The 15,532-nt window shown below is 46.7% G+C and overlaps 1 protein-coding gene across 1 annotated transcript in view; it reads right to left on the bottom strand.

Moving 5' to 3' along the window:
• Positions 1-15,532, bottom strand: part of chl1b (cell adhesion molecule L1-like b) — a 689,058-nt gene that overhangs the window by 97,726 nt on the left and 575,800 nt on the right. The window lies entirely within an intron of this gene.

The following is a 15,532-nucleotide window of genomic DNA, read 5'->3' as shown; positions in this document are numbered from 1 at the left end:
CTGTGCCTTTAGTCACAATATTTCATCATCCAGATTTAAGGGTAAATCCATTGAAACCCACTAGCAAAAACTAAGTCAGAATTGGACAAGTTATACTGCAACAGCAAGACCCAAAACTCTGATCTATATTGTTACGCCAATATGTTTTGTTAAATGAGAATTTTCTTTGGTCCACTGGCTGGAGATCTAAATTTATATTAAAAAAATACATTTTTAAAAGACAAGCTGCCAGCAAAGTCATCCTTTCAGCTTAAGATGATCACCTAGTTTGCTACGCTGTATCCTACATTGTAATGCAGGTGAGGAGGGAGACAAAATGCCTGCATTTCCCAGCAAGAACCAACAGTCTGGAGGTTTAAAGGAACTACCTGTTCTCTCAGCAAGCAGAGAAATATTGCTAATTGCTATGTTTGAATGACTGATTTACTGTCATGTGACAAGTTATTGTCATGTGACAAGCCCCTCCCCATCTTTGTTTTATGCTGTTGTTTTCTCTGCAGCAGAGGAGAAGCAAATGGACTCTGACATGTGCAGACCTAAGTGGAGGTCTCTCTCTCTCTCTCCATTCCAGCTTGAAAGCTTTCAAATCCTGCTTGTTGACTGACCACCTTCGCAGACTGCGGTTACAATCAGAAACCCCGTTGGAGGAAATCATCCGAATCACTGTCTCCAAGAGACACACCAAACCAGTTCAAACTAAAAGCCTCAGAACCACTGAATTAAGCTAGAAGCCAGCTGAATCACCAAACTTCACAGACTGTATATCTTTTTTATGGACTCTACCTCAACCAATCTACCTTTCCCCACTCTGGAACCTATCTGTATGTGTGTAAACTTCTAGTGTGTGGAGAGAGTGAAAGTTGGCACGTTGTTTATTAATTTATTAGTTTGGTTTAGGAATAAGATTAACCTCTTTGTTTGTTAACTCAAGAAAACTTGTCCGATTGGTTCTTGTTGTGATCATAGCAATTAAGTAATCAAACACCTACTGAATTGGCCAGTACATCCACTTTAAGAAAGAATTAAACCTGTTGTGGACTAACAAGGAGAGGGAAAAGAGGGAAGCCCTTCAACCATAACAATATGAAGTTTTGGTGAGAATTTATGCCACCTCATTGAATTTATCTGATAAAGTGGCTTCCTAATGGATTTTAGGATATCCCTAATTTCTCCTCTTCTCTTTGAAGGCATGTGAGACCATTCCTCCCCAAGTACCATTTCCCAGCAGCCATTCTTCCTAAATATGCCCGAAAACCTCATGTAACATGGCTACATTGTGGGAGGGAAAACAACATGTCAAAACCAAGCCTTATTCAGTGCTTACTTGATGTTCACACAGGTTCACTTTCCAACAGGAGACACTGGTATAGGAATATAGATTTTTGCTGTAACTTTATCACATTTTTAACCAACATGCTTTGCATGCCTAATAAAGTAAAAACAGCTGAGTGTTGCAAGTTGTAAGATGCTTGCTGGAACGCAAATGTAAATTAGAGTGTAGATTTCAATGAAACACTTTGGGCTGGATTTTCCTTCTGGTGGAATATAACTTAAAAGTGGGCTTTTACGTCACGGTTTAGACAAAGAACTCAACATACCATTGAACATTTTGTACGAAGGGGAACCTTTATAGGACAATAAGGTCCTGTCGATAGAACACCCAGGTCCACCCTTGAGAAAGGCGAATAAACGACAGTGACGAAAAGAAATCGGCACTGTCATGTAATCTAGTGACTTGGTCAGTCACCCAGAAGTGAAGCTCATATGTATAATTCTTCGTGAAATTCTGTGTGATAAATCTTTGTGAAGCTCTGCGTGTAAACTCTGTGGTTTTGTACCTCCTTAAGTAAACTTACGTCTTTAAGCAGAACTGGTGTGTGAGTGATTTGCCAATATCTCATAATTCTCAGGTACAAACTTAATGAAGTGAGGTCTGACACTGGATAGCAATGAGCAGCAGAACCCCAACAGAGTTCTGATGAAGGGTCACTGACCTGAAACTTTAACTCTGCTTCTCATACAGTCATAGATTATACTGCACAGAAACAGGTCCTTTGGCCCAATGCGTCTGCGCTGATTATCAAGCACCCATCCAATCTAACCAGGGTGGCACAGTGGCGCAGTAATTAGCACCGCAGCCTCACAGCTCCAGTGACCTGGGTACTACCTGTGTGGAGTTTGCAAGTTCTCCCTGTGACCGCTTGGGTTTCTGCCAAGTGCTCCGGTTTCCTCCCACAGCCAAAGACTTGCGGGTTGATAGGTAAATTTGTAACTTCCCCTAGTGTAGGTAGGTGGTAGGAGAATTAAAGGAAGGTGGGAATGTGGTAGGGAATATGGGATTAATGTAGGATTAGTATAAATGGGTGGTTGATGGTCGGCACAGACTCAGTGGGCCGAAGGACCTGTTTCAGTGCTGTATCTCTCAAAAAGAAATCCCATTTTCCCGCACTTGGCCCGTAGCCCTGAATGCTATGGCGTTTCAAGTGCTCATCTAAATACTTCTTCAATGTTGTGAGGGTTCCTGCCTCTATCACCTCTTCAGGCAGTGTGTTCCAGATTCCAACCACCCTCTGCGTGAAAAAAAAATTCCTCAAATCCCCTCTAAACCTCCTGCTCCTTACCATAAATCTATGCCCCCCTGGTGATTGACCCCTCTGCTAAGGGAAAAAGTTTCTTCCATTCTATCCTATCAGTGCCCCTCATAATTTTGTATACCTCAATCAGGTCCCCCCTCAGCCTTCTCTACTCTCAGGAAAACAACCCCAACCTATCCAGTCTCTCCTCATAGCTGAAATGCTCCAGCTCAGGCAACATCCTGGTGAATCTCCTTTGCACCCTCTCCAGTGCAATCACATCGTTCCTATAATGTGGTGACCACTACTGTACACAGTACTCCAGTTGTGGCCTAACCAGCGTTTTATACAGTTCTAACATAACCTCCCTGCTCTTATATTCTATGCCTCAGCTAATAAAGGCAAGTGTCCCATGTGCATTCCTAATCACCTCATCTACCTGTGCTGCTGCCTTCAGTGATCTATGGACAAGTACACCAAGGTCCCTCTGACCCTCTGTACTCCCTAGGGTCCTACCATCCATTGTATATTCCCTTGCCTTGTTAGTCCTCCCAAAGTGCATCACCTCACACTTCCCAGGATTAAATTCCATCTGCCACTGCTCCGCCCATCTCACCAGCCCAACTATATTGTCCTGTAATCTAAGGCTTTCCTTCTCACTATCCATTTTGCGTCATCTGTGAACTTACTGATCATACCTCCTATATTCACGTCTAAATTATTAATGTACACTACAAACAGTAAGGGTCCCTGCAACGATCCCTGAGGTACACCACTGGTCACAGGCCTCCATTTGCAAAAACAACCCTCGCCACAAATCCTGCCAGACCTGCTGAGTATTTCCAGCATTTCTTGTTTTTATTTCAGATTTCCAGCTTTTATTTTAGATGTTTCCCCCCTACCTGGCCCAGAAAGCTGAGACCAATTGTGGTACACTAATTCAGCACATACCGGGGATTAAGCCTGTAAATTTCTTGGTCTGTACTGTACAGTTCCATGCTGGCTGTCACAGTTTTTACTCTCAGTGAAGTTGCCTTCAAATAAAATTATTTGGATAAAAGTCAAAAGCAATATTGAGTGTTCACATCTTCAAAGTCTAAAGCTGATAAAGATTGAATTCCCAGCTTCACATGCTGAAAGTGCTGGATCTCAGACAATGATACATAATAGATAGCAGTGATGCAGCATCGGGAAAAGCAAAGCTTTTATTCTTAAACACCCGTCATCTTCAGTGAAGATTTCACACTCCCAGCGGAGAGGCATGCACAATGTTAATGCACTTTGGAAATTCAGGTGCATTGATCACATGATTTTCTGATGACTAACTTCAACAAATGGAAAACTACATGCAGCATGTGCCCAAATTCCTGATATGTGCTAGCAACAGGCAACACTTCCTGTTGGTAGTGCAAAAGTAAAATTTACTCATAGAACAACTGCAGTTTACAAGGTTACCATTCATATCTGTGCTGGTTCGATGCCAATAAATGCTCCTTCCCAGAGCCTGACTCTTCCCCTGCTTCCAATATTCATCCACTTTTCCCTAAAAAGCTGCAATATTCTCTGCCTCAACCATTCCCTACGGCAAAGCATTCCAACAACTCTGTGAAAAGAGACTTCTCCTTCGGACAATTTTAAATTTAAGACTCCGTGGCCAGGATTTTCTCAGAAGCCTCGAAGTCCTCTGTCGGGACCGGTGCCATTGCTGCGGGGGCCGGGTTATGTTTCAAATCTTCTCAGAACCAGCCAATTAATGCCTGGCAAGTGGAGGAGCCGTCCACTGAGGTGACGCGGGCAGGGGAAGTCTCTGCTTCGTCCACGCTAGCGCCATATTTAAATGTCACACAGTAGTAGGTACAAAGGCTGCCATCCTGGAGAGACTAGAGGGGGCATCCTGGCAACTGAAACATGGCAGAAGGGAGTTCAAGAATGGCCCCACGGTTCAGGAATGCCTCCCTGCATGTGCTCCTGTAGGCTGCTTGGGCTATGAAGATGGTCCTCTTCCTCCCAAGACAGGCGGGGAAGACTGGCCCAGCAAATGAAGCAAGACTGAATGGAGATCACAGTGGAGATGAGCAGCCATAAGAACATCCCTCACACGTGGCTGTAGTGCCATAAAAGGTACAATGACCTGCTGCGTGCAGGCAAAGTGAGTGCAGCACCCAATGTTCAGCCTAAAGCCTTATATGTGACTAAGGATGAACGTGAAATTGGTAGAAAGGGAATGTCCACCCAATCACTGCCAATGCCCAGGCATCAGCATTGGCTGTCAGAGGCATGTCAGCCTTTGTGTGGAGGGTTCTGGTCAGTCAGAGTTGACTCCTGCACTGCTGCTACTGGTTAGCTGCACTCTGGAGGCATCCCTGTGGCGCCATGATGGACAGTCAGGCTGCCATCAGCTCAGGCTTTGTCCGTGTCTTTGACAGGTGACTAACAAATGGAAATTTAGATGCTGGCTGGTGAAGCGAGCTCAGAACATGAGACAGAGAGCTAAGATGGGGATTGGCATCTAATATGTCACCATCCTGATGCCTATCGAGGAAGACGTGCTGAAGCTGGGAGACTGGAGGCAGGTTGGGCCATAAATGATGGTGAGACAGGAGCGGCCAAATGGATGAGCACGAGACCCTCTGGCGAGGATGAAGCTTGGTGCTCTTGGGTCCACCAATGGTCACATGAAACTCCAGACTAGAAACAGTCAGATGGACGTGATGGAATGTGAATTACCCTTGAATCCTCTCTCTCTCTCAGGTCAATGACGAAAGCAGTCTGATGCCATGACCAGGGACAGCTGACCACCTTTGAGAAAGAGGAGGGGACCTCAGAGGGTGCATCATCATCATCACCTTGACCAGTGTAGATACTCTCATGTATGGGATCACAATCTGCTGAGCACTGCAATGCACAGATGTGCCCATGCAGCTGACAGAGGTGGTGACAGTCAAGGCCACTCACCTTTGCAGGATTGTGGGATGGCACGCTGATGCTGAACTTCAGAATGATGACATGCCTCCAGAATCATCAACAAGGTGGCAGATGCTGGAGCTGCAATGTGAGGTATGTAAACATCTGGCAGAGTTTACAGAGCCTATATGTATCCATGCGTGAATGATGGAGTAATCCATCCAGGCCAGGAGTGCAGCATGACTCTGGCGTGTGCATGCATGGCATCCTCCATTGAGAGAATAGCAACCTTCATGCAGAGTCACACCCAGCAAAACACTCAGTGGACGTCGAAGATGTGTGCGGACCTGCATGCCATTGCCACCTCTACGAGTTCTATGCAGCAATGGCTTAGCAGGGGAGCGAGACGCCTGGAGTCACCGCGAGGTCCTTGAACTCCTCAGGTGAGCAGGGAGGGCCAAGTATGCTCTGAAAGGGTAATGGAGGGGCTGCCTACAGTAGCTGGGGCTCTTTTGGCATGGGCAGTGAGTCCTCGTCCCCTCTGACGGTGACACCAGTGCCTTATGGGGGTGCGATGATAGAGGCAGCTCCTGCACCTTTGCAGGAAGCCCTCAGTATGCTGGAGCCCTCCAGGGATCAGGCAACTAGAGGACACCACCAAGATCATCGAAAGCCATGGAGCAGAAAGGTCAGCAACCTTCCTCCACCTCAACTGACAGCACAGGTGGTGTACCAGGTAACAGCACCCGCAAGCACTTGAAAAAAGTCTACCTAGCTTCACTTAGAATTCACAGGGTTATATTTTGTTAATAGCTGTCACCTTGCTCTGCATTTAAATGAAATCTGAAATGGTGCAACACAAAAAGACTCCTTTACTTCTTTACACACTATTGGGCCTTTAACAGGTCACTGGCACCTGCAAAGGGAAAGATGGGGAGGACCACACTGATTGAGGTCAAAGCATTCTCTGTGCCATTGCCTCATATATTGACAGGTAGTCACTGGCCAGTTGCACGTGAGCACCCTTCCTGTTGATGAAGGTTCCTGCCTGCTCCATAGGAGCCTTTATGGTCACATGCGTGCACTCAATGACACCCTGCACCTGGGGGAATCCAGCGATGGCCCTGAATTCTACAACACTCTTAACCTGACTGTCTGGATCGGTGCAAAAGTGAATGTACTGACTGGCCCTCTTGAACATGGTATTGGTGACTATCTTGATGCAACAATGTGCCGCAGACTGGGAGATTCCACAGGTATCTCCAGAACACCCCTGGTATGATCCTGAGGCATAGAAATACAACACCACAATGACCTTTAGCACCATAGGAAGTATGTACCTACCACTTCCCGTAAAACTCAGCTCCTCCTCCATCATGGCATACAGCTCTGTGATGGTCACCCTGGAGAGGTGCAGTGTTCGGTAACACTGCTACTCCGACATTTGCAGGAATCAGAGCTTCTGATGGTAACCCCTCTCTGGTGTGTAGAGTAGTCTGCACATAAGATGCTAGTTGCGTGCCTCTCTGTGCCCTCCTCATCCGTGCCCCCTTCCAGGCTCATGATCCTGGTGCCCCTCTGGGGGCTCCAGTGGGTGCAGCTCTCTCCATCTCTGATGCTTCTCCTCACGAGGGGCCTCGAAGCCTGCTTGAATGAGGCCCATAGTAAGTAGCTGAACTCACTTTGCAGGGCTATACCACCCTTCCTTACTCTGCACATACAAGTGCCAAATCAGTGAGGACACAAGATCAGAGTGCCTTGAAACCAGATTGTGATTACACCCAGTATAACCCACCTCACCAAGACACACTCCCGCTCACAATGGCTGCCTATTGCAGCCATGATTGACCTGCCGTTGAGTTTCCACCATGTGATAGCTGGCGAGGCCCTGAAGCCCGGTTTTTCCCATGCGCCCCTTGTAAAATGTGAAACAGCTTGTAAAATCTGAGTTAATCGGCTGATTAACAGACTTAACTACCTTCTTGCCGCATTGAAGCTCAAACTCCTCCTGCCAGCCTGGCTGTCTCTCATAATATCTTCCCAAAGCCTTCTGCTTCAATTTTTCCAGCCCTCCCACCTGTCTCTGAAGGTTGGTAAAATTACAGCCCATGTCACTGACTCCCTAACCAGAGGAAGTATTTTTCTCCATTCATCCTTTCAAAATCCAGCATAATCTTACAAACCTCTATTAAATATCTTATTCCACTGCTCCACTGGAAAAAGTGCCAGTATCTCAAGTCGCTCCACACAACTACATTTTCCTATCCCTGGAATCATCTTGGTGAATCTCGGCTCCCTGTGGATTTAACGTCCTTTCTATAATGGGACACGTAAAACTGCACACAGTATTCTGACTGTGACTTTGCAATTGACTTCTGCAAATTTATGCTTACTTCTTCGTTCTGGTGTTCTAAAATGCTATACGTTACTCACAAATTAAGGGTGTTGGATTAAACCATCAGTTGACAGCATACAGTTGCTACAGCCTCCTAGACTGTAGTACATTCCCTGGAGACAAGGTGGCATTAACTGGGTCAATATATGACTTTGAACATCCAGCAGATTGTCTCATCTGCTGGCAGAACACATTGGATTAACTGAAATCTTGCAAAGCACACCCGAATTTCCAACGAGTGCACCCAGTGGGTGTAGCTCACCGACAGAAGGGCAAATTCAGTAAATGGCCTCTAAATGTTTAAATTCTCTTTGCTTTGTGTCAACACTCCAAATACATTTTGCCAACTCACAAAATGGGTGAAATTAGATGTCACCCTTTCTTCATGATGATTGGGACCAAACAGACATACATAGCATTCTGGAGTTTACAAAAAGCAGTGTTTCTAGCCACAGCATGCACCCAAATTGGTTTTGCACATCAACATGTTAGAGTTGATGATAGTCTTGATAGAATTTTGTCTAGATCTTGAGCCCAATAATTAATATAATTTCATTTTTCAATACTTTAATGCTCTCGTTGTCATGGGAATAACAGCAACATGGAGTAACTTCAACAAGCTACTCACTTCTATTGTCCTAAGAAATTACAGTTTCAACATTAAATACATGGCTGACATCTCACAACATTCCACCAAACATTAACTGTAACTATCAATTTGCAGCCAACTAACTGAAGGAGTAGAAATTTATATGCATTTCACCATTTTTTGGCTGCTATAGCATACCAATTCAGCAGTGGGACGGCCTGTGTCCAAACGGTGCAAGCGGTGATCCCACTGCTGAATTCGCAGGGACCATATTTTATGCATCCTGGGCAGACAGGTGTTAAGCCCCTTAAATATGTTAATGAGGAGCCTCATGCCTGTTTAAGGACCCTTCCATAAAATTTCTTCAGCTGCCCCTTGACTGCCAGCAAAAGGTAAGTGTTAGATGTATAATAGTAAAAAAGTCAGTGGAGTCAGGTACTATGGAGCAAAAGTACCCAGTTATATCAATAACATGACTGGGATTCTGAAGCAACTAAATTCTACAGGAAAGCTTATCAAATTCCACAGCATGCCAAAATTAAAATTTATATTTTTAAGCAGAATAAAAGACTTCATTACTATCTTCATTTTTGTACCTCAAATTATTTCCCTGCATTAGGGGCTACTGTCACAGGGTCATAGGGCCTGAAAATACCAGTTTGCCAGTTTCACAAAGTCGTTTCCAGCACCGGCTATGTTCACCAGGGCGGGGAAGGACGGGATCAGGCCCAGTCCCCAATTAAGGTGGTTGAGGAGTTCATTAAGAGCTCATTAATGGGGGTGCTGAGATTTTCACGGAGGCACAGGGGCTGCACGCACTGTCTGGGGTAGACCAAGTGAAGGGAGTAGGGTACACAGTGGGCAGCAAGTCATGGCTGACCTAGGGAATTAGCTCCGACCCATAAGAGGGTGAACGGCACAAAGGGGCCTCGCCCATTGACAAACATGTGCCCTTGGTACAACACAGGTGTTGAGGAGAGTAAGCATTTGGGCAGTTTAAGGGGTCATCACCTTCTTGGCATTGTAAGGGCATAAGAGCGGGGGGCAAGGCTGTCAAACAAAACTGGGTGGCCAGTTGACCACAAGAAAGTCAGCAGGTGGCAATGGGGTCATGACTCTCAGGTTTTGGGTGCATTGGCAGGAAGGGTGAAGCTCCAGGCAGAGGAGAGGGACAAGTGGCAGGAAGGGGGTGCAGAGGAGAGGGGCAAGGGGCAGGAAGGACAAGGAAGCCATACCCTTAGCATCGGATCTACCGACAAGGTCGGAGCTACCTTGAGATGACCGAGAACCAATGCTGCAGGAAACTGCGACTCACAGGTATACAGTCTCAGACATCTGTGCCCATGTTGCCAAAGACCACACACCTCGCAGCATTTGTCACCAAGCCCTGAAAGTAGCCATCAAAGTCATATGGCCTTGAACCTCTTGACTTCTGGCTCCTTCTAAGGATCAGCTGTGGCTCTTGGTGGCATCTCGTAAACAGCTGCATCTCACAAATCACTAATGTCCTATTTGCCAGGGCTAGACAATACATTCAGTTCATGACAGATGAGGCCTCGCAGGCACAGGGGGCAGTGGGTTTCACTTCTATTGCTGGATTCCCCCAGGTGCAGGACATCATCAATTGCACCCATGTGGCCATCAAGGTACCCAGTGATCCCCCAGTCAGATTCATCAGCAGGAAGGGCTTCCACTCCCTCAACATTCAACTAGTCTGCAACCACAACAAGAGTTTCCTGCTTCTGTGAGCTCACTTTCCTGGCGGATGCCATGATTCCTTCATCCTCTGCCAGCCCAGGCTGCTGCAGCTCTTCACTCCAACCACCGAAGTCCATGAATGGAACCTCAAGGATGAAGGATATCCCTTGAAGACATGGCTACTGACCGCACTTCGAAAATCCCAGTAAGAGGCATGGAGGTGAGAGAACCAACGCCACCTTCTCACTAGGATAACCATTGAGCAGGCCATTGGGCTTCTGAAGATGCATTTCCGGTGCATGGACTAGTTGGGTGATGCCCTCCAATACCCTCCTGCATGGGTCTCGCTCATTGTGGTGGTCTGCTGCGTTCTCTATAATATGGCCCTCCAGAGAAGTGTGGACCTTGAGGACGGTGAGGCTCCAGCAGGAGACAGTTCATTGGAGGATGATGAGGATGCAGATCCCCGAGGTGCTCCAGCTGCACAGGGAGGTAGCTGGACATGGGCAGGATAACATGAATGTGAGAGATCATTTGATTCAGAAAAGTTTCAACTGAAGCCCTCTGACCCAGGATGAAGGGCATACGATGCAAGTTGCTTTGAGGTGCCTGTACTAACACATCTATTGAAAACACAGCCTGGAACATCTAAACTCTTACCACCAATGAAGAACCACATCTGCCCAGAGGCTTTGCTGTCACCATTGAGGAACCCCTGATTTCCTTCACCACCTCATGCTTTTTTTCTTGTACCATCATCAATAAAAGTAGTCTCACTCATGTGACTTCAAGTGTCATCATTAATATTGTGCTCAGAAACAAAAACAGTGCACAGATACAGCAAGAAGACACCTCAGTGACCCACGCAGCACTCCGCACAAAGTGGTGGTCTCCGTACTCAGCCATTTCTAAGCATTGGTCCCCCTGTGGCCTTGGAGGATGAGGAGGCAGCCTGCTCACTTGCCTTGGCTTGCAGCTAAGATGCAAGTGGCAGTCATCCTTGTTGTGGAGGTGCCCATGGGGACATCTCCAGAGGCTGCTGCACCAACATCATTGCTGGGGCAGCCTCCGTCACTGGGTCCTGCTACACAGATGCTCCCTCTGTCAGAGGAGTAAGGAGGCTGAGTATGATGAAAATGTCCGTTTCTCCTGCAAGGACAAGAGAGAGCATGATAAGCCACTGCTCTGTGGCCAATGGCATCTGCCTTATTCATTAGAAGCTACATGTTTCAGTGCTGGAAGGTCCTCAGTGGCACTATGGCTCTGAGCCATTCTGAGGGGTCAGTAAGTGCCCTGGGCACACAGTCCTCTCATGTTCAGGAGCAGCATGCCCCCTGAGGATCCTCAGCTGGTGTGTCTGCTGGAGGGTGATTTCACAGAGGCCTGTCATGAGGGTTGGGGGTTGCAGTCACCTTGTCAGAGCGTATCAGGTCATTGAACCTTTTCCTACACTGGATCCAGGTTCATCTTATGACTCTGCTGCCGCTGATAATGGCTGCCATTTCTATTCTGGCCTGTTTAGTTTGAATGGGTGGCCTCCTCCCATCACCCTCACGGCCTCCAGCATGACCCTCAGGTTGCTATTGGAAAATACAAGGTGCCGACCTGCCCTAGATTCCAGATCTCCAGCTCTCCTGAGACATCCTGTTAAACAAAAATCCATCCCAAAGCACAATGAGAATCTTTTCTGTCCCCTTTCAGCAGTGAAACAGCAGCCACAGGAATGACTGCCATGGCGAGTATAAATCAGGCCTGGACTTCAATTGGCCTGCCTCTGTTCCTGCCCATGCGGTTGCAACTTGACGGCCAAACTTGTCTCCACATCAATTAAGGGGTCGCACCCCCCCCGCAACCCTCCCCTCCCTCCCCCGCCACCCCACCTAAATATCATGGCTCAATTCTGTTTCCCACAGTGGCCAGTTCAGGACCCGGAAACAATCCTGACTTTCATTTCCTGCCCCCGATGTGAAAATCCAGCCTGATATTTTTGACTGAATACAATCAGGTATTGCTCCAGTTTTTCTTGCAAATTAAGACAGAACTTGCATTTATATAGCACCTTTCCTGACCTTTGAAGTATAGTCACAGTTATAATGTAGAAAACATTTTACACGCAGCAAGCTCCAACAAACAGCAATGAGATAAATGGCCAGATTATCTGTTTCAGTGATATTGGTTAAGGGATAAATATTGGCCAGCACACCAGGAAGAATTCCCTTGCTCTTCTTCGACATAGTGCCACCGGATTTTCTACGTCCACCTGAGAGGGCAAACGGGGTCTAGGTTTAACGTTTCATTCAAAAGCCAGTGCCTCCCACAGTGTAGCATTCCCTCAGTGCTGCACGCAACCATCAGCCTAGATTTTGTGTTCAACCTCTGGAGTGGGAATCAAACCAACATCTCCTGACTCATCTTTCTGGGGTAGGTGGGACCTCTACAAACAGGATGGTCTTCACCTGAACCAGAGGGGTACCAATATCCTGGGGGGGAGAATTGCTAGTGCTCTTCGGGGGGGTTTAAACTAATTCAGCAAGGGAATGGGAACCTAAATTGTAGTGCCAGTGTACAGGATGTTGAGAGTAGTGAGGTCAGGGATATGGTTACAAGGATGCAAGAGGGCACTGGCAAGCAAGAACCTGGTTTAAAGTGTGTCTACTTCAACGCCAGGAGCATCCGGAATAAGGTGGGTGAGCTTGCAGCATGGGTTGGTACCTGGGATCTCGATGTAGTGGCTATTTCGGAGACATGGGTAGAGCAGGGGCAGGAATGGAAGTTGCAGGTTCCGGGATTTAGATGTTTCAGCAAGAACAGAGAAGATGGTAAAAGAGGGGGGGGGTGTGGCATTGTTAATCAAGGAGAGTATTACAGCGACAGAAAGGACGTTTGAGGACTCGTCTCCTGAGGTAGTATGGGCCGAGGTTAGAAACAGGAGAGGTGAGGTTACCCTGTTGGAAGTCTTTTATAGACCTCCAAATAGTTCCAGAGATGTAGAAGAAAGGATAGCGAAGATGATTCTCGACAGGGGCGAGAGTAACAGGGTAGTTGTTATGGGGGACTTTAACTTTCCAAATATCGACTGGAAATACTATAGTTCGAGTACTTTAGATGGGTCAGTTTTTGTCCAGTGTGTGCAGGAGGGTTTTCTGACACAGTATGTAGACAGGCCAACCAGGGGCGATGCCACATTGGATTTGGTACTGGGAAATGAACCCGGCCAGGTGTTAGATTTAGATTTAGGTGAGCACTTTGGTGATAGTGATCACAATTCGGTTAGGTTTACCTTAGCGATGGGCAGGGACAGGTATATACCGCAGGGCAAAAATTATAGCTGGGGGAAAGGAAATTATGATGCGATTAGGCAAGATTTAGGATGCGTAGGATGGGGAAGGAAACTGCAGGGGATGGGCACAATCGAAATGTGGAGCTTATTCAAGGAGCAGCTACTGCGTGTCCTTGATAAGTATGTACCTGTCAGGCAGGGAGGAAGTTGTCGAGCGAGGGAGCCGTGGTTTACTAAAGAAGTTGAAGCGCTTGTCAAGAGGAAGAAGGCGGCTTATGTGAGGATGAGACGTGAAGGCTCAGTTAGGGCGCTTGAGAGCTACAAGCTAGCCAGGAAGGATCTAAAGGGAGAGCTAAGAAGAGCAAGGAGAGGACACGAGAAGTCATTGGCGGATAGGATCAGGGAAAACCCTAAGGCTTTCTATAGGTATATCAGGAATAAAAGAATGATTAGAGTTAGATTAGGGCCAATCAAGGATAGTAGTGGGAAGTTGTGTGTGGAATCAGAGGAGATAGGGGAAGTGTTAAATGAATATTTTGCGTCAGTATTTACAGTAGAGAAAGAAAATGTTGTTGAGGAGAATACTGAGATTCAGGCTACTAGGCTAGATGGGATTGAGGTTCACAAGGAGGAGGTGTTAGCAATTTTGGAAAGTGTGAAAATAGATAAGTCCCCTGGGCCAGATGGGATTTACCCTAGGATTCTCTGGGAAGCTAGGGAGGAGATTGCAGAGCCTTTGTCCTTGATCTTTATGTCATCATTGTCGACAGGAATAGTGCCGGAAGACTGGAGGATAGCAAATGTTGTCCCCTTGTTCAAGAAGGGGAGTAGAGACAGCCCTGGTAATTATAGACCTGTGAGCCTTACTTCGGTTGTGGGTAAAATGTTGGAAAAGGTTATCAGAGACAGGATTTATAATCATCTTGAAAAGAATAAGTTCATTAGCGATAGTCAGCACGGTTTTGTGACGGGTAGGTCGTGCCTCACAAACCTTACTGAGTTTTTCGAGAATGTGACCAAACAGGTGGATGAGGGTAAAGCCGTGGATGTGGTGTATATGGATTTCAGTAAGGCGTTTGATAAGGTTCCCCACGGTAGGCTATTGCAGAAAATACGGAAGTATGGGATTGAAGGTGATTTAGAGCTTTGGATCAGAAATTGGCTAGCTGAAAGAAGACAGAGGGTGGTGGTTGATGGCAAATGTTCATCCTGGAGTTTAGTTACTAGTGGTGTACCGCAAGGATCTGTTTTGGGGCCACTGCTGTTTGTCATTTTTATAAATGACCTGGAAGAGGGTGTAGAAGGGTGGGTTAGTAAATTTGCAGATGACACTAAGGTCGGTGGAGTTGTGGATAGTGCCGAAGGATGTTGTAGGGTACAGAGGGACATAGATAGGCTGCAGAGCTGGGCTGAGAGATGGCAAATGGAGTTTAATGCGGAAAAGTGCGAGGTGATTCACTTTGGAAGGAGTAACAGGAATGCAGAGTACTGGGCTAATGGGAAGATTCTTCGTAGTGTAGATGAACAGAGAGATCTTGGTGTCCAGGTGCATAAATCCCTGAAGGTTGCTACCCAGGTTAATAGGGCTGTTAAGAAGGCATATGGTGTGTTAGCTTTTATTAGTAGAGGGATCGAGTTTCGGAGCCACGAGGTCATGCTGCAGCTGTACAAAACTCTGGTGAGACCGCACCTGGAGTATTGCGTGCAGTTCTGATCACCGCATTATCGGAAGGATGTGGAAGCTATGGAAAGGGTGCAGAGGAGATTTACTAGGATTTTGCCTGGTATGGAGGGAAGGTCTTACGAGGAAAGGCTGAGGGACTTGAGGTTGTTTTCGTTGGAGAGAAGGAGGAGGAGAGGTGACTTAATAGAAACATATAAGATAATCAGAGGGTTAGATAGGGTGGATAGTGAGCGTCTTTTTCCTCGGATGGTGATGGCAAACACGAGGGGACATAGCTTCAAGTTGAGGGGTGATAGATATAGGACAGATGTGAGAGGTAGTTTCTTTACTCAGAGAGTAGTAAGGGCGTGGAACGCCCTGCCTGCAGCAGTAGTAGACTCGCCAACTTTAAGGGCATTTAAGTGGTCAT

This window comes from Heterodontus francisci, chromosome 19, assembly GCF_036365525.1.
Source record: "Heterodontus francisci isolate sHetFra1 chromosome 19, sHetFra1.hap1, whole genome shotgun sequence".
NCBI classification, from domain to species: domain Eukaryota; kingdom Metazoa; phylum Chordata; class Chondrichthyes; order Heterodontiformes; family Heterodontidae; genus Heterodontus; species Heterodontus francisci.
Note: the sequence above shows the minus strand (reverse complement) of the source record. Positions and strands in the feature narration are given on the sequence as shown.